Below are 26763 nucleotides of genomic sequence, written 5' to 3'. Positions count from 1 at the left end.
TTCAGTTTGAGAATAAGTCTCTTGATAGCAGCATAAAGTCTTAAACATATGTTCCAAGGAGACATTATTCATAGAATAAATGTTTTTATATTTTTAGAGGAAATAAGTTTCTATACATCTAACACTATTTTTAATAAAAATCTTGGGATTTTTGTCTTAAGCTAAGGAGCAATATTGATGAATTCTCCTACTGATTCTGGCTTTGCCTTTCTCATACCTATGGATAATGCAAATAGGAAAATGGAGAATTTACTTCAAAAATGCTTAATCAGGGTGGCTAGGTTGCACAGTGGATAGAACACCGGCCCTGGAGTCAGGAGTACCTGAGTTCAAATCCGGCCTCAGACACTTAATTATTACCTTGCTGTGTGGCCTTGGGCAAGCCACTTAACCCCCTTTGCCTTGCAAAACCCTAAAAAACAATAATGCTTAATAAAGATTAATGATCAAAAATTAGTCAAAAAACATTAACAAAACACCTCCAAAGTGAAAGACATTGTGATAAATTATAGATATGCAAATATGAAAAAAACACAATTTCTTCCCTCAGTGATCTTACAATGGAAGAAGACAACATACAAAAAGAAGTTGAAAAAGAAGGTTAAGGCACCTGACATACCAGAATAATGGAAAAGTACCAATAGGAAATAAGAAGACTGACCTCAAATCCCTCCCTAAATGGAGATTGTGAGGAGCTCTCCATTCCACTATCCAATGGAAGAGACAGAGGGTACTGATAAGCTATTAGTACCAAGTACTGATGATCTGGCAGGATAATGAAGTTTCTGATAATCAAAGTATGGAGGTGGTAAGTCGGAGGGATGGAGAAGTCCAAAGGAATGCAGCAGGTAAGAAATGAGAGGAAATTGCAATGGGAAAATATATTGGGGAAATAAAATAGACTAGAGGCAATCAATTAATAAAAACTTCATGATATAATTTCTTTTAATAATGGACTAGAGTCCTTGAGTATCCATGAAAGAAATATATTCACAGTTGATTTTAGGGTTGTTTCTAATGTTGAATATAGGACACTGGTCTCTGAGTAAAGGAATAACATCTATCTGAGGATCATTAAATACTAGTAGGTTTTTAGTTTCATCTACTTGATGCATTTTTACTGGAAAATATTTAAGTCAAGAGTATGCTAAACTGTATAAAAAAGAATCACACTTTAATACATCCAAATGTATTTTTAATGTTTTAAAAAAGTGAGAGAGGACCAGGATTCACAAATTTTCTTGGGCTAGAAGTTGCTAATAATAAGAAAAGGGATTAGGAAGGGGGTCTAGAGGCTTGTTTTTCTGATTGAATCAAGGCCAGATCTCATTACAACAAACTCTGGTTCCAGTTGCCAACATGAAACTTGGTATGATAATGTAGGAATTTCAAATTGTGAATCTGGAGATACATTTATTGACTTCAGGGAAACATGATTATTTTTAAGTAATAAAGTCAATTCTAATCTATAGCAGTATGAGAGTTCTTATCTTGCCCTTCTTGTGTTGTATCAACTGTACAACATTGCCCTAGGAAGGAATTCAGAATGGATGAGAAGAACATCTATCTTGCTTATTTTGGTAGTGTGTATAGGCAGAGGAATTTGCTTTTATAACATAGATATAATTTGGAATGCTAAAAACAAATAAATATATCTTATTTATTGGGCAATGTTACTACAATAACCCTCTCCGTGAATAATTAGTAGCACTTTAAACATTTTTTGTTTCTTCATTTCTTTCTCAGTGCCATAATGCAATGCTCATGGTTTGAGCACTAGACTTCAAATGAGACATCTATTCAGAACATGTTCAGACAAAATGAGTGGTTTCCTTAGTAATGAGATCTATGTGAAAGCCTCCAGCACAGCCCCTCCTACTAGTCAGAGTTTTCTTTTGGTTTGGTAGTTCACACATAGGCTTTCAAAGAGCACTATACAGCTGGCTAGCATGCCCCAAGTCTTAAATGGATAAACCATTGAATATTCATTGCATTTCTAATTAAATGTACTCTTTATAAAAAGGTTAAGGATGTAAAGAATGCACTAATGGTGAATTTGCTTTTCTGTAACCTATCTTCAGAAGGAAACTAAAAACAAAATGATTGTTCTTAAAATGAACATGCTGATGTCTCACATGAAGATATAAAATACATGCCTTGGTTGCAATCCAAACTAGCCCTATTTTTCTCCCACTGTGCCAGCAGATTACTGCTTCTGATGCTTTAATTTACTGCATAGCAATCATCCTTTATAAAGCTTTAAGATATAAATATTATGAAAAGGGCAAATTCTACCGCCTTTGTACTTCTCAAAGTATAAAAATAGTATAAAGCCATTCTAGCTAAACTAAATATGTTTCTGAATGTGTGTGTGTGTGTGTGTGTACACATGTTCCTAGGACAATAGCATAGGACTTAGCAAGAAACACATGAAATTTTGTGATATAATGCTCATTCAACACAAAATTGACTATCAATGACAACCAAATACAATCAACTTGGTCATACTAAAAATAATAATATACAAATACTGTATTTTTATACTTAATGCTTTCTACAAGTTTTAAAATGTGCATATATTTCTTACTGATCTCAGATCATCCAAAAGGCAAAAAAATGAATTATTTTTTAGATGAGAAAATGGGCAATGCTCTGTTATTAGTAACATATCAAATCAATAAGGTATAAAGTCACTATGCTCTGAAATTATAATGAATTATCCATCAAATAACCAAAGCTGATTCTAGATGAACAGGCAAATTAGTGAACAACCAAAGAAATCTTAGTTTTGAAGGGAAGCAAAAATGATATGTAAAGAACTCTGATTTTTGCTTTTGATAAGAATGAGAAGTCTGCATTCAAGTACAACCTGTAATGAAAATAAATAAGAATATTTTCTCCCTTGGTTCTAATTCTCCTTTCACAACATGACTAATATGAAATTATGTTAAACATGATTTTTGCATGTTCAACCTATATCGTATTGTTCATTGCCATGAGGAAAGGGGGAGAAAAAGGGAGGGTGGTAGAAAAAAAAGTTTGGAAGAAGATGAATGTTGAAAACTATCTTTTTGTGTAATTTGGAAAAAAATGATATTAAAAAAGAAAATAAATGGGAAGTATTTTGTATCCCTGTATTGTAGGTACACACTATAATCCCTATTCTCAGAGCAGGTGATTGATGGATTCTAGGAGTTCAAGACTGCTGGTAGTTCACACAAATAGATTTTCAAAGAGCTAAGTAGTTGCTAGTTAGCAAGAATGCCCCAAGTCTTAAATGGATAAACCAGAGTGCCATAGCAATTAGATGTCCATACTAAGCCTGGTAACCATATTGGTACCTGGAGCTCAGGAGGAGGGTCCACTGGGTTGCCTAGGAAGGGCTGAAGTGGCCCAGGTTAGAAACAGAGCAGGTTTAAATATTCCCATGTCAATCAGTAGAGCTATCAAGTCCATGACTGATCACCACATATACATCATGAGTGAAATGTTGAAGGAAGGAAGGGAGGGAGGGAGGAAGTAAAGAAAGAAAGAGGGAAAGAAAGAAGAGTATTCTATTTTACAGAGTGAAAGGGAGAAATGACAGTGTTTTGCAAGCATTACTATATACATGTGATCTATCATTCTCATTTTTATTAAATTCATTCACAGACTATGATTTCTTGTATTGTATTATATTAAAAAGAATTAGCTCAACAAAAATATTCTTATTAGTAATATCAGATGACCAGGCTTCAAGGACATTCACATGCAACATTTTGTCCCTAATCAATTAGATAATAATTTGTAGTAAAATTGCTCTTATTAATTCTCAGTGATAATGAAGAACATCTGGTCACTATCCTTTATATGATAAAAATTCAGATGTTTAAGGTGAGCTATTATGTCATCCTCCAGACCTTAATTATCTCCAGCTTGGACTTTTATATGTTTTTTTTTATTTTCAGCTTATGTTTTATGCTCTTCAACTATCTAGATTTCTTATAATTATCACAGTTTTCTCCAATATGATTTAAGACCTCTGGTTAAAAGACTCAAAATTCAATGGTGGCATTTTTGCCTTTCAATATTTCTTACTTTAATCCAAATTTAAGCTAATAATAAAGAAAAAGACTCAGTTGTGTTGGGTTTTGATGTTTCTCATCAATAATGAGCTAAGACTTATACATGGTATTCCATCACACCACAAGGCAATTGGGTAGACATAAGACGGCTGGAAAAAAATTGGTTATTAGACAGCTGGTCACTTGGCAAAAGCAATAGTTGATCATTTAAGCACATTAAATGGAAGTACTTGTCATAAATTCCATGTCAGAAAAATCTCAAAATTGAACAAACTTTGAGAAACAGTCATAATTATTCTCATGGAAATATTTCTTATCAGCTGATGCTTCCATTGCCAAGAATTTACTTGCTTATTAGAATCATTGGCAAAGAACCTCTGATGCTAATGAAGTAATTCTACAAACTCGACATATCCCTTTGGCTGAGGCTTATAATCATCATCATGAAAAACACCTAGTCTTCACAGTTTGAAATAATACAAAATTGTACGACCCAGGGAATTTCTCTTTCACATTGTTGGTTTCCCCACAATTTATCAACTAGTTTTGTGAATAGTGATAACTATAATATGTCTTGAAGCCAAAAATCTTGTCAGTATTCCAAGGAAAATGAAGATGGCTGAGCAAAAGATTTATTCTACATTTACCTGTAGGAATTTGGAAAAGAGAATTGGACTGATGTGGTCAGATTACTGTGAGTGACAGTGACTGTTGAGAACCAGCACAAAACAGCTATTTTGGGGGATGCCTAAGTGATTATCTTGGAGGGCACTGTCATCAGCCTTCGATGCTATTCAATGACAACAGAAGACAATACTCATAACAATGCAAATGTAATTTATATTGTAATACATTCTCTTCACTTTTCTTAATCTCAGGCTTCTTCCACTATAAAAATAATGAAAAAATGAAAAAGGTAAAATGATCAATGTTGGAGATGTTGTGGGAGAAATGGGACATTGATGCATTGCTGGTGGAGTTGTGAATGGATCCAACCTTTCTGGAGAGCAATATGGAACTATGCCCAAAGTGCAATAAAAACATTCATATCCTTTGATCAAGCAATTCCAATTCTAGGTCTTTATCCAGAAGAAATTATAGAAAAAAGGAAAAGTCTTACATATTTCAAAATATTCTAGCAGCTCTTTTTGTAGTGGCAAAGAATTGGAAATTGAGGAGATGGCCATCAATTGGGGAATGGCAAAACAAGTTATGGTACATGAATACCAAGGAATATTATTGTTCTATAAGAAACTATAAATGCTAAGACTCTAGAGAAGTATGGATTGACCTGCAGGATCTGATGCTGAGTAAAGGGAGCAGAACCAAGAGAACAATATACATATCCACAACAACATTATCAAATGAACAACCTTGGTAGAAGCAGCTCCTCTTAGCAGTCCAGAGAGCTAGGACAACTATATTAGACTGACTATGCACTATATTATCCCCATCAAGAGGAAGAAAAATAAAACAAAACAAAACACACACACACACACAACACACAAAAACCCCAACCCTTCAGATTCTGATGAACACTTTATAAAAATTATCTCTTATATGTATCTCTTTCCATTAATCCTAATTCCTCATGCCAAAAATTACAAATCTGTGAACATATGTATCAAAATATGTACAATGCTAACCTGTTCACCACTGAGGGGAGGGAAGTAGAAAGGGAGGGTGGAAGGAAATTTTGTAACTTAAAAATATACATGTGCATAACAATGAAAAAAATAAATAATTTTAATTAAAAAATAATGAGGATAGATTGATACCAGATCACCTGAACACCTTCTAGCACATTTGACCCATTCTTTCCACTCATACAGTTTAGCACCTTAGTTCAAGACCTCATCACGTTTTTTCCTTATTTTGTAGCAAAAAGCTTCCAAATTTGACTTCCTGATTCAATTCTCTCACCATTTTATTCCATCCCTACATATGCCTGTCAAAGTTATTTTTCTTTAATTCATATTTGACCCTGAGATTCCTATACGAAATCCACTATAATGACTTCCTCTTTCCTTTGGGATCAAATATAAATCTCTTTTTACCTTTTAAAGTCCTTCCTAGTGTGGCTCTTCCTTTTGCTTCTTTGGGCATTTATTCTTCTGAACAATCTTATATGGTACCAAATTGTCTCCTTTCTGTTCCTTACCCACATCACTCTGACCATGCCACAGGCCAGATATTTACTCCTTGCTTACCCCTACCTCATAGATTGCTCCTCTTCCTTTAATTTGCAACTAAACCACCATCTTCTATAGGAAACTTTTCCTGATTCTCATAACTGTTGGTCCTCCTTCCACTACATTTTATCTAACTGCTTTGTGTATATTCATTTTATATATGTGGTAGAAATAACATTTTTGTATTGGCTATATTTATTACCCATTAGAATATAAGCTCTTTGTGCCTTGCCTAACATAATGTCAGGCCCACAGTAACTACTTTATACATACATACAAATATATATATATATATATATATATATATATATATATATATATATGTACATATCTATGTATTAGTTGATTAAGTGAAGAGCCTCTAATGCTTAATCAGGAAATAAGCTATTGAACTATTCAACATTTTAATCAAGAAAATGATAGGATTAAAGAATTAACTTGGGGAGTCTAACCTTTCTGGTTTCAGAAAGTTTTTGTCTAGAAAACGGTATTTTTTTTGGAGGGGTGGTTTGGACTTATAAGAATTGCATGGGCATCTCCAAAGTCTTAGTGCAATTTTAAATATACCTTAAACTTTAGGTCATCCTGTATTTAGAAGAAAGTCATTTCCACAAAAACATTCCCTCCATAACTAGGAAATTCAATTTAACTGGGATTTTAACAACTCTAATTCATTTCTGGAACATTTTTTAAGTTCTAAAAAGCTGAGAATTATATTTTACCAATAAAAACAAATCAAATTATAGTAGGGGAAAAAATCAGCAACAGTAGCCTTACTCTGATGGACAGGCATACTACACTCATCTTAAAGAGAGGCTTTTAAAGATCTAAGATTTTTCTGTAGAAGTGCATATTTCTGGGTGCATTTATTATCACAATCAGACATATAATAATAATAACCATGTGTAAAGAGTAGTAATTTCTTTTTTTTTCTTTTTTGTTTTTTGCAAGGCAAAAGGGTTAAATGACTTGTCAAAGTTCACACAGCTAGGTGATTATTATTTGTATGAGACTGGATTTGAACTCAGGTCTTTCTGACTCTAGGAACAGTACTTTATCCATTGTACCACCTAGCTGCCTGGAATTTCTTATAGTCATAACAACATAATATGTTATGCTTAAAATTTCTGAGGGAAATCTTAGAAGTCCCTACAATAAGTGTGGCTTTGGAGCTGGTCAGCCACTAAGATAAATTAAAATTTGATTGTCATAATTCCATGACACCTCCTGGCCCTCTCCTAGTCATATATTGAACTCCAGTCTCTTCCACTAGAACTTAGAATTGTAGGCCCAGGAAACTAAGCTCTGATTGGTAAGTTTCTCTTATCTTTTTATAACTACTAATAACCCTATTGTTGTTGTCTTCCCTTCTTAGAATATAAGCACTTTAAAGACAAAATATTGTCTTGTTGCTCTGTTTTATCTTTTATTCCTAGCATTTTAGTAGAGTGATTGGCACATAAGTGCCTGTTATATAATTTTAAAAATTCATTGATCCTCTTAACCTTTCTTGCTGGTCTCTAAAATAAAGTAAAACCATTTTTTTAAATAAAAGCCCATTCACATTTTGATAAAATAAATATTAAACAAAGAAGCTTGTCTTATGAAAACAAAGAGTGAAACATAAGTTAAGTCATAATTTACATATTGTGCAAAATTCCCAAATGCATCTTAACATACTTAAGTTATAGAATCAATTTTTTTATCTGTTCTAGTCTATTTTATTGATAATTCAATGAAATCAAATCTCCACCTCAAATAATGACAAAGCTATCTTTGTATAGAGATATGATACAAAAGAATCTTCAATTCTAGCTTTGATTTAAATTTTCCAGGAGCATTGATAGCAGCATTTTTAAGGCAGTTGGATGGATAAAATTCCTTGTCATAGAAGACAATGAAGCTAATTGGCCCTTATACCATTGAGCCCATGACCTTGTCCTCATTAGTACCATGCTTAAAGCTCAGGGAATATTAAATGAAAACTGAATACATTAATTAAATATACAATTAAAGACTCGATACTATAGTCCTCAAGCATTTTCAAAACTTCATTATCAGTTATTTCAAGATATTTAAATAATCAAGCAGAAAAAGGATGCAAAATATCATTTTTATTTGAAAAACTAATTATTTTGTAAGCTCTCACATTGCAACAGTTTATAATCAATATCTATTTCTTAACCTTCAAAGGCCCTCCAACAATTGTACTCTCCTTATCTAATTATCCTCATCACCTATTATACCCAGTTCAAGCTCTGTGCTCAAGCCAGGCAAATCAGCTTTCTGGCCTTCACAAGATTTATTTGTTTCCATCACCATATCTTTACATATTCCATTTCTCCCATCTGAAACACCTCTCTGTCTATTCATGTCTCACCTGCCCTTTAAAATCCAGCTCAAAATTTATTCATTCAATCAATATATATTGAGCATCTATTACATGCAAGGCCCTTTGGAAATGACAGACTGTGTAAGACATCTGCTCCTGTCCTATTTTTCTATGAGGAAAAATAAAACATATAAACAAACAATTATGATGCAAGGTGCTAGATGATAATAGTAATGGCATAGATAGAACAAAAAGTTTCAGAAGTTGAGCATACATCGAGATAGGTGATTAAAAATGCATTATGGAGCAAGGTATTCAAATATGGAAAGAACCTTTTAGGCAGAGATGTACTTAAACTATCTAAGGAATAAGTGGAAAAATAATGTATGTATATCTATGAATATTTGTGAGTACATAAAATGTATATGTATATAACATATTCAAAATGACTTATCTGCATATATATGATGTCACATTTTAATATATATAATTTTGCTCTATTGCATTTCAGTGCAATGTGTTGTGTCATTTCATGTCATGTTATATGTAATGGAAGATTGCACTTAGATCAACTTGATGTAGCAGAGATGTCACAAATTGAGAAATAAAGGTGGAAATATGAAGAAGGGCCATATTATGACTGGCCTGGGCAGTCATGTTAAAACTTTTTAACTTACTTTAGTTAAAATGAATCACTTCTGAAAGTTTTTCTGTCATTGTTTGTGCTTATAGTTCATAGGTATATTTTCTTTTTGGAAATAAATTTCATTTTTATTTCCAATAGTAAATAAAGGTATTAAACATATGAAAAATCATAAGATTATTATAAGAATGAACAGGTAAGTTCAGACCAATGGATAAAATATTACTTTAAATCATACATAATAAGACTTCTATTGGAAGAAGATATATATTATTTATCCATCCGTGATATTTGTATTGATTTTAACATATTTGTATCTACCTTGCTTGTTCTTGTTTTCCTGGTCTTTTTCTTAAACTTTTTTAATTGAGCTTGTATCATTAATTTATTGCAATTATTTTTTTCCTTAGCTGATTGCAGTTGGATATTATTTCTCTATTCTAAGTCACTTCGTGTAAATTTTCATATATTTCCTAGAATTCTGCTTCGTAATTCTTTCCAATACAATTATGTGCTGTTACATTCATGTCCCATGATTTGTTCTGTCATTCCTCAATCAATAGACACCCAGTCAATTTCAAAATTTTGCTGTAACACAATGCTGCTAGGAATATGTTTTTATAGATGTCTTTTTTTTTAATCTATCTATAATCTCCTTGAAATATAATCCCAGTACCTGGATCACAAGGGTAAAGAGTGAGTATATATACTTTTGTATCTATTTAATTCCAAGATAAATATTTCTTAAAACAAGAGGAGTAGGATCAAAGTAATATACATATATATATATATTTAAAATATTAATCTAATGATACAGGAAAGGATGAATTAGAGATAGTATGTAAGAGACAGGGTAAACTTTAATTCAATGCAATACAATTACATAAATGCATATTTTGAAGTAAAAGAGACAGAACTTAGCAACTAAATGTAATATGCAAAAAAGGAGAATAGAAGGCAAAAATAATTCCACAGATCTAATAAAAAAACTCAAAAATCCTGGAGTGTGGGTACACAGAAATATAAGCAACCCATAGACCACTGTTCCTGCTTTCATACTAGAATCCTATAGGTGTAATTAAGGGTAGTAATCAGTATGAATAAGGTATACCTTCCTTGGCATCACCAAATCCAATTGACAATCAACTTCCACTGATGGGAAGATAAGCCCTCAAACTTCTAGAGCAAGAGTCTTCATGAATACCATTGGCCCTATTTCCATCGCAGACCTCAAAGTCATTGTCTGTGATGGTGGAAAATGACAATTGCTTCTGAGCTTGCTGAAGCCACAGCTACTGAAGACAGAGGAAAAAAAAAATCTCATCAGCAAAGTTCTTAGGGTTGTCATATTGTTCATTATCATAAATGCATGTGATTTCATGAGTGGAAAGGACATTGAGGAACCTATTAACAATAGTTTTGCTACTACATCCAAGAACCAGGGGCCTTTAGATCTGCATTGCAATTGAAACATTCTTCCTTGACAACAAGGATTGTTTCTGCTTTTCTATTTGTATCCTTAGTGTTTTGAACTTTACACATGGGGGGAAAACACTAATTCATCTCATTTTCAGTAGAAAAAAAAAACAGATGAAGAGGCCATTACTGTATTTTAAATTTAACTAGACACAGAATGAAATGTTTAACAAATCATTTCACCTTTCAGACTTCAGTTCTACATCTGTAAAATAGGAGCTTATATTACATGATTTCTAAGATCCTTTCTATCTTCAAATTTTATAACTCCACAGATGTCATTGCTTGATAGTGGCTCCCAAAAGACATGAACTGGGGGCATACCATGTATGGGAAGTAGAAAAGGTTGGCCACCTGGGTTTAAAGAATGATCTTCAGAAGCACAGAGAGAAAAAAAAAAGAACCTATCTCATATTCTACCTACTTCCTTCTATCTTTCACTTATTATATCCGGGAATAATTCATCTGGCAACATTAAGCAATATTAGCAACATTTATTTCCAAAAACAAATTATTATTTCTGACTGCTGTACTCTATAATAAATATATAATTACATGATTTAGGTTTATATTTGCAAGATTTATTTCAGTATAACAAAAATTTTTGTTCAGATATATTCAATATTTGGATTTGTTGCTTAAGTAAAATAGCCAACTGCTCACAATTTTTTTTAAAAAGGTAGGAGAGATATCATAAAGAACTTTCCTTAATACTCCACTAACTCTCCCTAAACCTCAGTTTTCTTATCTATAAAATGGGTATGGTAATACCACTTATTTTATAAGATTAAGTAAAGATCAAGTGAGATAAATTATGTTAAGTATTTTGCAAAACTTAAAAACTCTATGCAAATTATATTTTGATTCCTAAGGATAGGATTTATTTTTATTTCTAATGATAGGAATTTGTGATTTCCTTGATAAAGGAAACTCCTAGTAAAGACCTCTTTCTACTAGTAAAAGATGCTGTTTTCTCTGAATTTTCATCTTAAAGAATTGCCAAAAGCAATAGGAGGGTAAAATGATTTTTCCATGTTCAAATAGTCAGTTCAAGTCAGAGATGGAGTACAAGCCCAGGATTTCCTGGCTTCCAGGTAAGCATTCTAGCCATTATGCTAGATTTCCATTCTAATAATTAGAAGAATATTTTTTAGATTGTTTTTTGCAAGACAGTGGGGTTAAGTGACATGTCCAAGGTCACACAGCTAGGTAATTATAATATGTCTGAAACTGGATTTGAACTCAGGTCCTCCTGACTCCAGGGCCAGTGTTCTATCTACTGTGCCACCTAGCTGCCTCCAAATTACCATTTTAACCTTAAATAAACATTGAATGGAAAAACTGATTTTTTTTTACCAAACCAAGAATTAAAATTGTTTATAAATTTTATATAGTTACAATTATATTTTTTCTCAATAAGTTACTCTTTTTGATAACTGTCTATACTATGTTGCACTACATTCAGCCAACTTTCTACTGAATTTCAAGACTCAGCTGATAAAAGGACTGATCAAGTATGTGTGAGTGACAGCAAATTACTTCTGTATCTACTACTTTGGATTATCTATATCAATGTTCCTCTTCAATAGAAAAGAGAATCAAGGTTTAACCGTACAATCATGCTGAAAGAAAATTTTTTCATAGATTACAAGAGGAATATTGATAAAGTTGGGGATAATTTCAACTGTAGTCCTGAGACTGAAATCTACAGGAAATAAAGTAGAAAGAATGTAGCTAGTAATGGCAGGAAGCTTTAATGTATACTGAGCCCACCCACCCACACATATAACCCTCATGTCTCCTTTTACTCTTTCAAACATTCTACTTCCTGTTCTTAAAATAACAAAGTACAAGAGAAATCATTAGAAGATTATAGAGTGAAAGAACTTTAATACTGGGCCTCCCATACTTTACATGCTTGAAGAATGACAAGTAAATAAGAATGACAGCAACCACTTCTACATTTCCATTTGCTAAAACCAAGATAAAAGGACAAAACATTAATGGAAATTCAAGTCTTCCTTTAATCTATAAAACAGCAAAGTCTAACTAGAGGTTTAAATATTTCCCAAACAAATGCATTCTCTTGCTTAGGAATGATAATTCTGGAGATAATATTGCAAGTAGAAAAAAAGAAAATAATTCAAATACAAAAGGAAACACAATCAGACTCACACAGGACCTCTCAGTCTCAACATTCTAATCCTTCAATGCTGATGTTGATAGGTCCTGTGTGATTCTGATTGTGTTTCCTTTGGGTGTTTGTATTTTATAAATCTATACATATATTAATATATGTATTATATAAATATTTTAAATATATATATATATATATACATATATATGTATATATATATATATATATATAAATGAAGTTCCCCATAAAACAGAAGAAGATAGCAGAATGGATTAAAAAACAGAATCCTAAAGTAGGTTGTTTACAAGAAACACATTTGAAGCAGAGAGATACAAACAGGGTAAAGGTAAAAGGTTGAAGCAAAATATATTATGCCTCGACTGAAGTAAAAACAAATCAGGGTAGTGATCCTGATCTCAGATAAAGTAAAAGCAAAAAAATCAATCTCATTAAAAGGGATAAGGAATTTGGGTTGGCTAGGTGGCACAGTGGGTAGAGCACTGGCCCTGGAATCAGGAGTACCTGACTTGAAATCCAGTCTCAGACACTTAATAATTACCTAGCTGTGTGGCCTTGGGCAAGGCAATGGGTTTAAGGGATAAAGGGATAAAGAAGGAAAGGACATCTTAAAAGACCCCATTGGTAATGAAGCTATATCATTACTAAACATGAATGCACCTAGTGTTAGAGTATCCAAATTGCTAGAGGAAAAGCTGAATGAATTACAAGGAGACATAGACAGCAAAACTTTAGTAATGGGGGACCTCAAGCTACTTCTCTCAGAACTAGATAAATCTATCCACAAAATAAACAAGAAGGAGGTTAAGAAGGTGAATGAAATCTTAGAAAACTTGGATATGATAGACCTCTAGAGAGAACTTAATGGGGATAGAAAAGAATATACCTTTGTCTAGGCAGTATATGGTAACTATACCAAAATTAACCATGTATTAGGGCACAAAAACCATATAATCAAATATAGAAAGGCAGAAATAACAAATACACACTTCTCAGACACTGATACAATAAAAGTTACCTATAATAGCCATGGAAAGATAAATCAAGAACTAATTACAAATTAATAACTTTATCTTAAATGATGGATCAAACAGAGAATATAGAAATAATCAATAATTATATTCAAGAAATTGATACTAATCAGACAAATTACCAAAATTTATGGGATGCAGCCAAGGCAGTTTTGAGGGGGTACTTTAGATGTCTAAATGCCTATATGAATAAAATAGAGAAGGAAGAGCTCAACGAATTGGGTATGCAACTAAAAAAGCTAGAAAAAAGAACAAATCCTACATTCTTAAGAACAAATTATACATTCCCAATGCATAATTATATTGTCTTTATTAATTTTAAATGGAATATCTCTTTCTAATTCTTGCTGCTGTGTCTTAGTAATATATAGAAAAGCTAAGGATTTATGTGGGTTTATTTTATATCCTGCAACTTTGCTAAAGTTGCTAATTAGAAATTCTGAAAAATCAGGAGAGATATCAATAAAATTGAAAGCAAGAAATCCATTGATCTCATAAATAAAACTAAGAGTTGGTTTTATTAAAAAGTCAATAAAATAGACAAAGTTTTGGTAAACCTGATTGAAAAAAGAAAGAAGTAAACCAAATTGCCAGTATCATAAAGGAAAAAAGTGAACTTACCACAAATGAGGTGGAAATTAACGTAATAATTAGGAATTATTTTGCCCAACTGTATGACAAAAAATTGATAATCTAAGTGAAATGTATGAATATTTTTTAATATTTTATTTTATTTTTATAATTCTCATTTTGTATAAATGTTTTTTTACATTAAAAAAATATTCTTGTTTAAGAGTAAACAAAATACCCCTCCCCCCATGAATATAGACTTGCTTGGGCGATAAAGTAAAGGGGAGAAAAAAAAAATTAAAATTAAAAAAAATAATAGTAATAATTGTAGGTATGGCCAGGTGGCGCAATGGATGAAGCACCAGCCCTGGAGCCACGAGCACCGGAGCCCACATCCAGCCCTGTAGACCCAACAATCACCCAGCCATGTGACATGCAAGCCACCCAATCCCCACTGCCCTGCAAAAACCAAAAAGAATGAAAAAAAAGACCCAAAATAAAATAAAATAGTAATCATAGTAGGGGTGGCTGGGTAGCAGACAGAGTATTGGCCCTTGAGCCAGGAGCACCCAGGTCCAAATGCAGCCTCAAGACACCCAAAGATCACCCTGCTATGTGGCCCCAGGCAGGCCACCCAGCCCCATTTGCCCTGCACCCTCCCCCAAATAATAATAGTAAAAAATGTGCTTCAGTCTTTGTTCCAACACCAACAACTCTGTCATGGGTGGATCGCATTCTTTATGGCAACTCCATGGCAAAAGTTGCTTCCATATTTTTCCAACGTTGCCATTGCTGATCGCAACTCCCTCCTTTCTTATTTCTCCACTACCATGTACTATATTTTCTCTCTCCTTTCACTCTGACTCTGCTGTAGGGTCGCCTGAGTGGCAAAGCAGACAGATCCCTGGTCCTGGGGCCAAGAAGCCCTGAGCCCCCATACTACCCCTTAGGCCCAGAATCCACCTGGCCCTATGGTCCTGGACAGGCCTTCCAATCCCAGCCCCTTGCAAGAAGTAAAAAAGAAAATGTGTTATATCTGACCACTCTCCCCCCATGGTCCATCCTGTCCTCCTTTATTCACATACCCACCCCTTCCCCCTGCTGCCCCCTCCTTCTTACTCCAGATGCCTATACCCCATTAAGTATATATGCTGTTTCCTCTCCTAGTCACCTCTGATGAGAGCAAAGGTTCCCTCATTCCCCCTTGCCTTCCCCCCTTCCATATCATTGCAAAAGCTCATTGTAATAAAAAAATCTTATTATATGAAATATCTTGGCCTATTCTCCCCCTCTCCATTTTCTTTCTCCCATTACATTTCCCTTTTTTCTATTGACTCCATTTTTACACCATATTTTATCTTCAAATTCAGCTTTCTCCTGTGCTTCAACTATAAAAGCTCCCTCTACCTGCTCTATTAACTGAGATGGTTCATATGAATATTATCAGTATCATTTTTCTATACATGCAATTCATCCTCATTAAGTCCCTCATATTTCCCCCCTCTCCTCCAATCTCCATGTTTCACCTGAGTCCTGTATCTGAAGATCAAACCTTCTGTTCAGCTCTGGCCATTCCAAAAGGAACCTTTGAAATTCCCCTGGTTCATTGAAAGTCCATGTTTTTCCCTGGAAGAGGACATTCAGCCTTGCTGGATAGTTCATTCTTGGCTGCATTCTAAGCTCTTTTGCCTTCTGGTATATTATATTCCAAGCCCTACGAGCTTCCAATGTAGTTGCTGCTAAGTCCTGTGTGATTCTGACTGCAGCTCCATTATATTTGAACTGTGTCCTTCTGGCTGCTTGTAATACTTCCTCTTTGACTTGGGAGTTCTGGAAATTGGCTATAATATTCCTAGGGGTTGGTTATTTGGGATCTCTTTCTCAGGGGGATTTGTGGATTCTTTCCATTTCTATTTTGCCCTCTGCTTCTAGAATATCAGGGCAATTTTCCTGTAGTAATTCTTGAAAATGATGTCAAGGCTCTTTTCCTGATCATGACTTTCAGGTATTCCAATAATTTTTAAATTATCTTTCCTAAGTCTGTTTTCCATATCAGTTGTTTTTTCAATGAGATATTTCACATTTTCTTCTAATTTTTCATTTTTTTGGTTTTGAAGTATTGATTCCTGATTTCTGGTAAATTCATCAATCTCCCTGAATTCTGTTCTTTGTCTGAAGGATTTGTTTTCCTCAGAGAGTTTTCTTATCTCTTTTTCCATCTGTCCAATTTTGCTTTTTAAGGCATTCTTCTCCTCAATAACTTTTTGAACTGTTTTATCCATTTGACCTAAGCTGGTTTTTAGCATGCTATTTTCTTCAGCATTTTTTTGGATTTCCTTGACTAAGCTGCTGACTTCATTTTCATGTTTTTCCTGAATCTCTCTCCTTTCTTTTCCCAGTTTTTCTTCCAACTCCCTCATTTGATTTTCAAAGTCTTTTTTTGAGCTCTGTCATAGCCTGAGCTCAATTTCTGTTTTTCTTGGAGTCTTTAGATGCAGGAGCTTGTGCTTCCTCATCTTCACACTGAGTATTTTGATCCTTCTTGGGCTCATTTGCAAAATATTTCTCAATGGTCTTCCTCTTCTTTCTTTGCTTGCTCATTTTCCCAGCCTGGGGCTGGTTTTGGGGTGCTTCCAGAGCTTTTGGGACACTCCCACAAGGGTCTCACAGTGTGAGGCTCTGTCCTCCCTCCTGGTCTGTGAATGACCAGAAGCACCCCCCTCTGCTACGGGGCTGAGGTGGGGGGGCCCCTGCTGTTCTATGGGGGGGCCTAGACTGCGATCAGGATCTGAATGTGGTCAGAGCCCCAGAGTCCTTTTCCAGGGGCAGAGGACAGAGCTCTGTAGTCTCTCTCTCTTCACTCTCCTCCCTCAGCTCAATGGGCTCATGCCCTGGGGGCTCCTGCTTACCCACTCAGCCTGCTTCTGTTTCTGGATCTGGGCTGCCGAAAGACCAAGCTACTCACTGTGTGCCCTGAGGGCTGGACTCCACGTGCTTGCTCTGGCAGAGGTTCCCCGCTGTTCCCCCACTTTGTGCCTGGTGCTCCCCAGGGTGCAGCTCAGTAGACTCCCCCACTGCTGGGAGCTATGGCTCCCAGCACCCTGGGGCTACCTCTGGGAGGCTGAAGTTCTTTCGCTCTGGTGGGCCACCAGTCTGGCGGGCCGCCCCTTCGACCCGGGGAGCAGAGCCTTTCTGCTCTTTTCCAGGTTACCTTGAGTAGGAGAACTGCCTCAATGGGTCCCTTTGTGGGTTCTGTCTCTCAAAACTTTAGTTAGAGTCCTTAGTTTCAAGTTTTACCACAGAGCGCCTAAGACTGGATCACTTCTTGTCTCCATCTTGGCTCCGCCCCCCCAAATGGATGAATATTTACAAAAATATAGGTTGCCCAGGTTTCATGAAGAGGAAATTAAATACCTAAATAACCCTATGTCAGAAAAAAGAAATTCAACAAGCCGTCACTGAACTTCCTAAGAAAAAATCTCCAGGGCCAGATGGATTCACAAGATAATTTTATCAAACATTTAAGGAATAATTGGTGCCAATTCTATATAAACTCTTTGGACAAATAAGTGAAGACAGAACTCTGCCTTATTCCTTCTATGACACCAATATGGGGCTGATACCTAAACTAGGAAGGGTCAAAACAGAGAAAGAAAATTATAGACCTCTCTCCCTAATGAATACGCTTGAAAATATCTTAAATAAAATCTTAGTAAAGTGATCACAGCAAGTTATCACTAGAATAATACAGTGTGACCAAGCAGGATTTAGCCCAGGAATGCAGGGTTGGTTCAAAATTAGGGAAACAGTTAGTAAAATTGAATATATTAATAACAAATCTAACAGAAATCATATGATTATAATGATAGATGCTGAAAAAGCTTTTGCAAAATATAGCACCCATTCATACTAAAAAACACTAGATAGCATAGGAATAAATGGATTGTTCCTTAGAATGATAAGTAGTATCTATGTGAATCCACCAACAAGTTTTATATGCAATTGGGATAAGCTATAGGCATTACCAATAAGATCAGGGGTGAAACAAGGAAGCCCATTATCACCACTACTATTCAAGATTGCATTAGAAATGTTAGCTTCCGCAATAAGAAAAGTAAAAGAAATTGAAAGAATAAGAATTTGGAAGGAAGATTTAAAACTCTCACTCTTTGCAGATGAAATGAAGGCATACCAAGAGAATCCTAAAAAATTATCTAAAAACTACTAGAAACTATTAGCAAGTTTTGCAAAGTTGCAGGATATAAAATAAACCCATATAAATCTTCAGTTTTTCTATATATCACTAGTAAGACACTGCAACAAGAGTTAGAGAGAGATATCCCATTTAAAATAAATAAAGACAATATAAAGTACTTGGGAGTCTCCCTGCCAAGGCAAACTCAGAAACTATATGGAAAAAAACTATAAAACACCTTTCACACAAATAAAATCAAATTTAAATATTGGCAAATATCAACTGCTCATGGATAGGTTGAGCTAATACAATAAAATGGCAATTCTACCTGAATTAAACTACTTTATTTTGTGCCTTACCAATCAAACTTCCAAAAAAATTGCTTTAATAAGCTAGAAAAAAAATTGTAACTAAATTCTTATGGAAAAACAAAAAGTTGAGAATATCAAGGGATTTAATGCAAAAAAGTGCAACAGAAGGTGGCTTAGACTTACCATATCTAAAATTATATTATGAAGCATCAGTCATCAAAACTGTCTGGGATTGACTAAGAAATAGAGTGGTGTATCTGTAGAATAGACTAGGTGCAAAAGAGGTAACAGGAAATGATTATAGTAACCAGCTGTTTTATAAACCCAAAGGTTTAAGAACTCTCTCTTTGATTAAAAAATAAAACTTTTGGGAAAATTGGAAGTTAATATGCAGAAATTTGCATTAGACCAACATCTCACACCCTATACCAAGATGAGATTAAAATGGATATAGGATTCAGACATAAAAATACAATATTATAAAAAAGGAGAAGAACAAGAAATGGTTTACCTGTCAAGTCTATGGAAAGGGAAGCATTTTATGATCAAGGAAGAGATATAGAACATCAATAAAACTAAACTGGTTAATTTTGATTATATTAAGTTAAAAAGCCTTTGCTCAAACAATACCACCATAACCAAGATGAAAAGAAATGTAGTAAATTGGAAAACAAATTTTCCAACTAGTGTTTCTCACAAAGGACTAATTTCTAAAATATATAGAGAACTGAGTCAAATTTATAGAAAAATAAAAAGTCATTCTCCAATTAGCAAATGGTCAAAGTATATGCAAAGGCAATTTGCAGATGAGGAAATCAAAGTTACCCAGTCATATGAAAAATTTCTCTAAATCATTACTGATTAGAGAAATGCATATTAAAGCACATCTAAGGTACCACTTCTCAGATAGAAAGGACAATGATCAATGTTGGAAGGAATGTGAGAAATTTGCTGGTGGAGCTGTGAACTCATCCAACCTTTCTGGAGAACAATTTTGGTTTATGCCCAAAGGCAATAACAATGTGCACACCCTTTGATCCAGCAATACCACCACTGGGTCTATACCCTGAAGAGATCATAAAAAGTGTAAAAACATGACTTGTACAAAAATATTCAAAGCAGTTCTGTTTGTTGTGGCAAAGAATTAGAAAATGATGGGATGTCCATTAATTTGGGAATGGATAAACAAATTGTGGCATATGTATGCTGTGGAACATTAGAAACTAGGTGGGATGAGATTTCAGAGAAGACTGGAATGATTTGCATGAACTGATGCTGAACAGGATGAGTAGAACAAGAAGAACATCATACATACTAAGGTTGATGATCAACCTTAATGGACTTGCTCAATCCATTAGTGCAATAATCAGGGACAATTTTAGGGTATCTGTGATGGAGAATACCATTTGTATCCAGAGAAAGAACTCTGGAGTTTAAACAAAGACCAAAAATTATTACTTGTATTTTTTTAAAAGTTAGCTTATGTACTACATTATTTTGCTAGGTATAATATTTTATCTTTTCCTCAAGGATATTTTTTTTGCTCAACACATTCAATTTCAATCAATGCATAACATGGAAACTGTAAAGATTATCACATTGCTTCTGTGGAGGGGGGGAGGGAAGGGAGCACAGTGAAAAGAGTGTTAAAATTCAAAATATCAAAAATATAATAGCTAGAAACTACTATTGTATATAATTGGAAAACATATAAAATATTTATATAATAAATATACAATACACATATATAATAGACAAAATTTATATAATAAAAAATAAACTCCACAAGAAAAAACCTCTAGGTCCAGATGGATTTACAAGTGATTTACAAGTGAATTCTACCAAAGATTTAAGGAACAATTAATTCCTATTCTACATGGACTATTTAAAAAATAGGAAAAGGAGTTCAGTCAAACTCCTTTTATGACACCAACATGTTGATACCTAAATGAGGAAGAACCAAAAGAGAAAACAAAATTATTGATCAATCTCCCTAATGAATATTGATTCAAAAATCTTAAATGAAATTTTAACAATGAGACTGCAGCAGGTTATTACTAGGGTAATACACCATGATCAGGTAGGATTTATACCAGGTAGAAAGGGATCATGAAATATTCAGAAAATACTCATCATAATTGAACATATCAATTGTAAAACCAACAAATCATATGATTATCTCAACAGATGCTGAAAAAGTCTTTTAAAAATACAAATCAATTATTATTAAAAACACTAGAAAGCTTAGCAATAAATGGAATTTTCCTTAAAAATAATAAATATTATCTATCTGAAACATTAACAAATATTATACATAATAGGAATAAACTCAGAGCATTTCCTATAAAATCAGGGGTGAAACAAGGATGCCTATTATCACCATGACTATTCAATATAATATTAGAAATGCTAGCTGTAGCAATAGAAGAAGAAATAGAAATGGAAGGAATCAGAACTGGCAATGAGGAATCAAAGCTATGACTCTTTGTGGATGATATGATGGCATACTTAGAGAACCTGAGAAAAATCATCTAAAAAACTCCTTGAAACAATTAACAAATTCAGCAAAGTAGCAGGATGTAATGTAAACCTGCATAAATCATCAGCAATTCTATACATGAACAGCAAAGTCCAAGAGCAAGAGATAGAAAGAGAAATTCCCCATTTAAAGTACCTATAGATAACATTAAATATCTGAGAATCTATCTCCAGAGACAAACCCAGAAACTATATGTATAAAATAATAAAGCACTTCTCACCTAAATAAAGTCAGATCTAAATATTTGGAAAAATGTCAATTACTCATGGTTAGGTCGGGCTAACATAATAAAAATGACAATTCTACACAAATTAAATTACTTATTCAATGCCATAACAGTCAAACTTGCAAATAACTACTGAGCTAGAAAATAAGTAACAAAAGTATCTGGAGCAACAAAAGGTCAAGAATAGTAAGGGAACTGATGAAAAAAAGTAAAGGAAGGGCCAAGCTCTACCAGATCTAAAACTACACAATAAAGCAGTAGTCATCGAAGTCACCTGGTACTGGTTAAGAAATAGAGTAATGGATCAGTAGATTATTGCATACAATAATCTACTGTTGGGCAAATCCAAACTATCAGCTTCTGGGATAAGAACTCACTATTTGATGATGTGAAAACTAGAAAATATTATGGCAAAAACTAGACATAGACCCACATCTCACACCCTATACCAAAATAAGGTCAAAATGTGTACAGAATTTAGACATAAAGAGTGACATCATAGATAAATCAATAGATCAATAATTACTCTATCAGATCTATGGAAAAGGAATAAATTTATGAACAAACAAGAAAAAGAGTACATCATAAAAAGCAAAATGCATGATTTTGACTATATTAAATTAAAAAGTTTTTGCATTAATGATATCAATGTTGCCAAAATTAGAAGAAAAGCAGAAACCTGGGAAACAATCTATACAACTAGGAGTTCTGATAAAGGTCTCATTTCTAAAATATATAAAGAATTGCATCAAATTTATAAGGTTGCAGGGCATTCCCCAATTGATAAATGATCAAAGGATATGAATGGGCAGCTTTCAAAAGAAATTAAAGCTATATATATATATATATATATATATATATATAATCATATGAGAAAATGCTCCAATTCATTATTGATTAGAGAAATGCAAATTAAAACAACTATAACATAATCACCTCATACACTTATCAGATGAGAAAAATGGGAAAATTATCAGTACTGGAGCGGTTGTGGGAGGATTGGAACATTAATGCATTGCTGGTGGAATTGTGAACAGATCCAACCTTTCTGGAGAGCAATATGGGACTACATCCAAAGAGCAATAAAAATGTTTATTCTCTTTAACCCAATAATTCTAATTCTAGGCCTATATCTTGAAAAAGTCATAAATAATAGGAAAAGTCTCACATGTTCCAAAATATTCAGAGCAGTTCTTTTTGTAGTGGTAAAGAACTGGAAATTGAGGGGATGCCCATCAACTGAGGAATGGCTAAACAAATTATGGTACATGAATACTATGGAAAATTATATTATTGTTCTATAAGAAACCATAAATGGTCAGACCCAAGAGAACTATGGCATGAATTATAGAATCTAATGCTGAGCAATAGAAGCAGAACCAAGATGAAAATGTACACATTAACAACAACATCATGAGGTGATAAACCTTGATGGAAGCAGCTCCTCTCATCAGTTCAAAGAGTTAGGACAGCTGTATTAGACCTATTAGCTATGGAAAATGTTATCCCCACCCAGAGGAAGAAAAACAAAACAAAACAAAACAACAAACAACCCTTCAGAATCTGATGAAAACTTTTTAAAAATTATCTCTTATCTATCTCTTTCTCTTAATCCTACTTCTTTATACTGGAAATGACTAATCTGTCAGTATGTTTACCAAAAATATGTATATACAATGCTAACCTGATGGGAATGAAAGGTGGAAAGAAATTTTGTAACTTTAAAATATCCATGTCCATATGGTTGAATAAACATAAAAAATAAATAACTTTTAAAAGGAATAACAATTCCACATGGCTAAAGGTAATCCTGTCAATTTTCATTATTCTATCCTCTAAAAGAACAAGTAGTTTTTTCATCAAAGACAATAGTGTTTGGGTATGAGAGCATCTAATGAACATGGGAACTCTATGAAGTTTCAACTCAATCTTCTGGAATTACATTAAAGTTGAGAATTTTTCGATGCTCTCTAACATCTTAGTCGTTCTTAGTCCACCACCAAGAACCCAATTGCATTTGATAAATGGTGTGAATGAAAATAAGAATTAATTAACAGATAAAAAGATAAAGTTAAGAGACATACTTTATGCTATTCTTCATTAATGAATCACTCAGGAACAATCTAATTTATCTCTGAATTCATAGAGTTGACAAAATCCATCTCCTCAGGGTCAGTCAGTTGATTTGAGTGGTTCCTCTAACTAAGCTTAGTGACTAATTTGTCACAGATGTTACACAGAAAACTGCCAAGCAAAATTTAATTTTAATTACTTCCTTCCTTATCTTTAGACCATGCCTGTTCATCACCACCTCCATCCCAGAACAGAAATGTTGTTCAAATAGTAGCTATGGCTAAAAAGATTCTGTCAGGAATATAACAAACATAATTCAGTGACCTCCATCAGCCTCTCACTCTGAAAGAAAGACTATCTAAGTAGCATGAACAAAGCCATAACCAGATAAGCATAAATAGATCCTGTAAGTAGCACAGAGCCATAGCTAGATAGGTCCACTAGGAATTTATCCCACGATGCTGATATGGGTGTGTGCAACTCCCTGAAGACACTTAATTGAGGCACATTTTTTTTTCCAACAGAATTTTCACTAACAGGAGTAGAAGATACAAAAAATCAACAAGAGGCAAGGAATGCTATCCTTATATTTTAGAGGAGTAGAGAAAGAAAGCTTGAAACTGAACACTGACTGGCATGAAATGAAGGAGAATTAGATCCTATAAAAATGAAACCCAATGATAATAACAGTCTGTAACAGTCTTGGTATGAAAAATAAATAAATGAATTAAAAAAATTGTTATGGGTTACTATGTACCAAGCACTTTTCTAAGTATAAGAGATATAAACACACACACACACACACACACACACACACACACACACACACACACACACAAACAAATCCTGCCTTTAAGGAGCTTATATTATTTTATTTTTCTAAGTACTTGAAAAGATATTTTTCAACAATCACTTTTTCCCCAAGGTTTTGATTGCGACAGTGTTCTCCCTTTCCTCCCCCCTCCTCTAGACATGTTTAACTCGATTCATCATACTTCTTTATTAATCATGTTGTGAATGAAAAAAATCAGAGCAAAAAGGAAAAAGGACATGAGAGGAAAAAATATAAAACATAAAAACAAATTTCAAAAATTTTAAATAGCTTCCAGCCAAGATGGCAAAGAGAAGACAGGGCCTGTTCTAAGTGTTCCTGGTTCCCCCTCAAAAATAACATGAAAGAAACCTCTTAACAGAAATTTGATCAATAAAACCCAGAAAGAGAAGCTAGGAGAAGAACAACTACCAATAGGGTCTGTCTCAGGGGACCATGGGTGAACCAGGAGTAGAGAACAGAGGGTCAGTGTAGGGACAGCAGTGGGGGAAGCCAGAGGACCAGCCTTAGTGGCAGAGGCTTTGGTGATTGGCTGGTCCAAAGACCAATTTAAGACAGGGACATTTTGGCTGGTGGGGAGTGGAGCTCTGGTGAGCCCCAGTTCATAGAAGGGTGAGTTCCAACACAGAGTCACAGAGCATGCCTAGAAAATGACCAGCAGGGCAAGGACCTGAACTCCATAGTTTTAGCAGAGCAAGCCTCCCAGAAAGAATGGTAAATGCCCCTTCACCCCCTCAGGTTCAGGTATGAGCAACAGAGTCCAGTCAGCAGAAAGGGAGATTAACTCCCTTCCTCAGGGCCTAGCCCATTGTTCAAGGTCAACTCAGATCCTGCTGCTGAGGGCCTCAAACACTCCAGAGAAAGCAACCAGCGTCCTCTACTGTCTGGCCCTTAGAATTACTAAGCCAAGTGAACAGTGGTTCTAGGGTTTTCAAAAGCCCCTCCCCAACACAAGATCCTAAGAAAATGAAGAAAGGCCAGTAGAAAGGGAGACCCATGGAGAAATACTCAGAAGAAATAGATTCTAACCCAGAGAGATCTAGCACTTTTGAGGAGAATATGAATTGGTCTCCAGCCCAAAAGACTTCGTTGAAGAAATCATGAAGGATTTTAAAAATCAATTGGAAAAATTGGGAAAATAAACTCAAGAGAAAATTAATCTTTCCCAACAAGAAAACAAATCCTTGAAAAATGCAATTACACAAATACAAAATGAGAATAATTATCTCAGATCCTCAATTGGGCAAATGAAAAATGAAAATAATTCTCTAAAAACTACACTTGAACAAAGGAAAATTCCTTCAAAAATATAATTGACCAATTGGAAAAGGAGTGGCAAAAAAGTAAATGAAAAGAATTCTTCTCTTAAAAAAGAATGGAATCTGTGGAAACAAATGACTTCATGAAACAAAAAGGTTCTGTTAAACAAAACCTAAAGATTGAAAAAAATAAAAGGAAATGTAAAATACCTCATCAGTAAAACCACTGACCTTGAGAATAGATTGAGAAGGGACACCCTGAGAATTATAGGTCTTCCTGAAAACATTGATGAGAAAAAAAGGCTGGACTTAATATTACAGGATTTAGTGATGGAAAATTGTCCTGATATCAGGGAACTGGAGATCAAAATAGTTATTGAAAGAACACGTTGATCCCCTCCTGAAAGAGATCCTAAAATGAAAACACCAGGGAATGTTGTGGTCAAATTCTAGAGCTATCAGATAAAAGAGAAAATCCTGCAAGAAGCAAGAAAGAAATAATTTTAATGCCAAGGAGCCACAGTAAGGATTATGTAGGTCCTGGCTGTATAAACATTAAGGGATAGAAGGTTCTGGAATGAGATATTCTGAAGAACAAGGGAGCTTGGAATACAGCCAAGAAATCACTATCTGGCAAAGCTGAACATGCTATTCCAGGGGAACAGATGGACATTTAATGAAATGGGAGACTTCCAACATTTCCTGATGAAAATACCAGAGCTAAATAGAAAATTTGGACATCAAACAGGACGCTCAAGAGACACATGAAAAGGTTAAAAAAAAGGTAAAGAAAAAAAAAAAACACTGCTATCCAATAAGATGAAACTGGTTATATCCCTACTTTGGAGAAAGATTTCAATAATTC

Source organism: Macrotis lagotis, chromosome 7 (assembly GCF_037893015.1).
Source record: "Macrotis lagotis isolate mMagLag1 chromosome 7, bilby.v1.9.chrom.fasta, whole genome shotgun sequence".
In the NCBI taxonomy this organism is placed as follows: domain Eukaryota; kingdom Metazoa; phylum Chordata; class Mammalia; order Peramelemorphia; family Peramelidae; genus Macrotis; species Macrotis lagotis.
The sequence above is the reverse complement of the archived record's forward strand: the minus strand, read 5'-3'. Positions refer to the sequence as shown.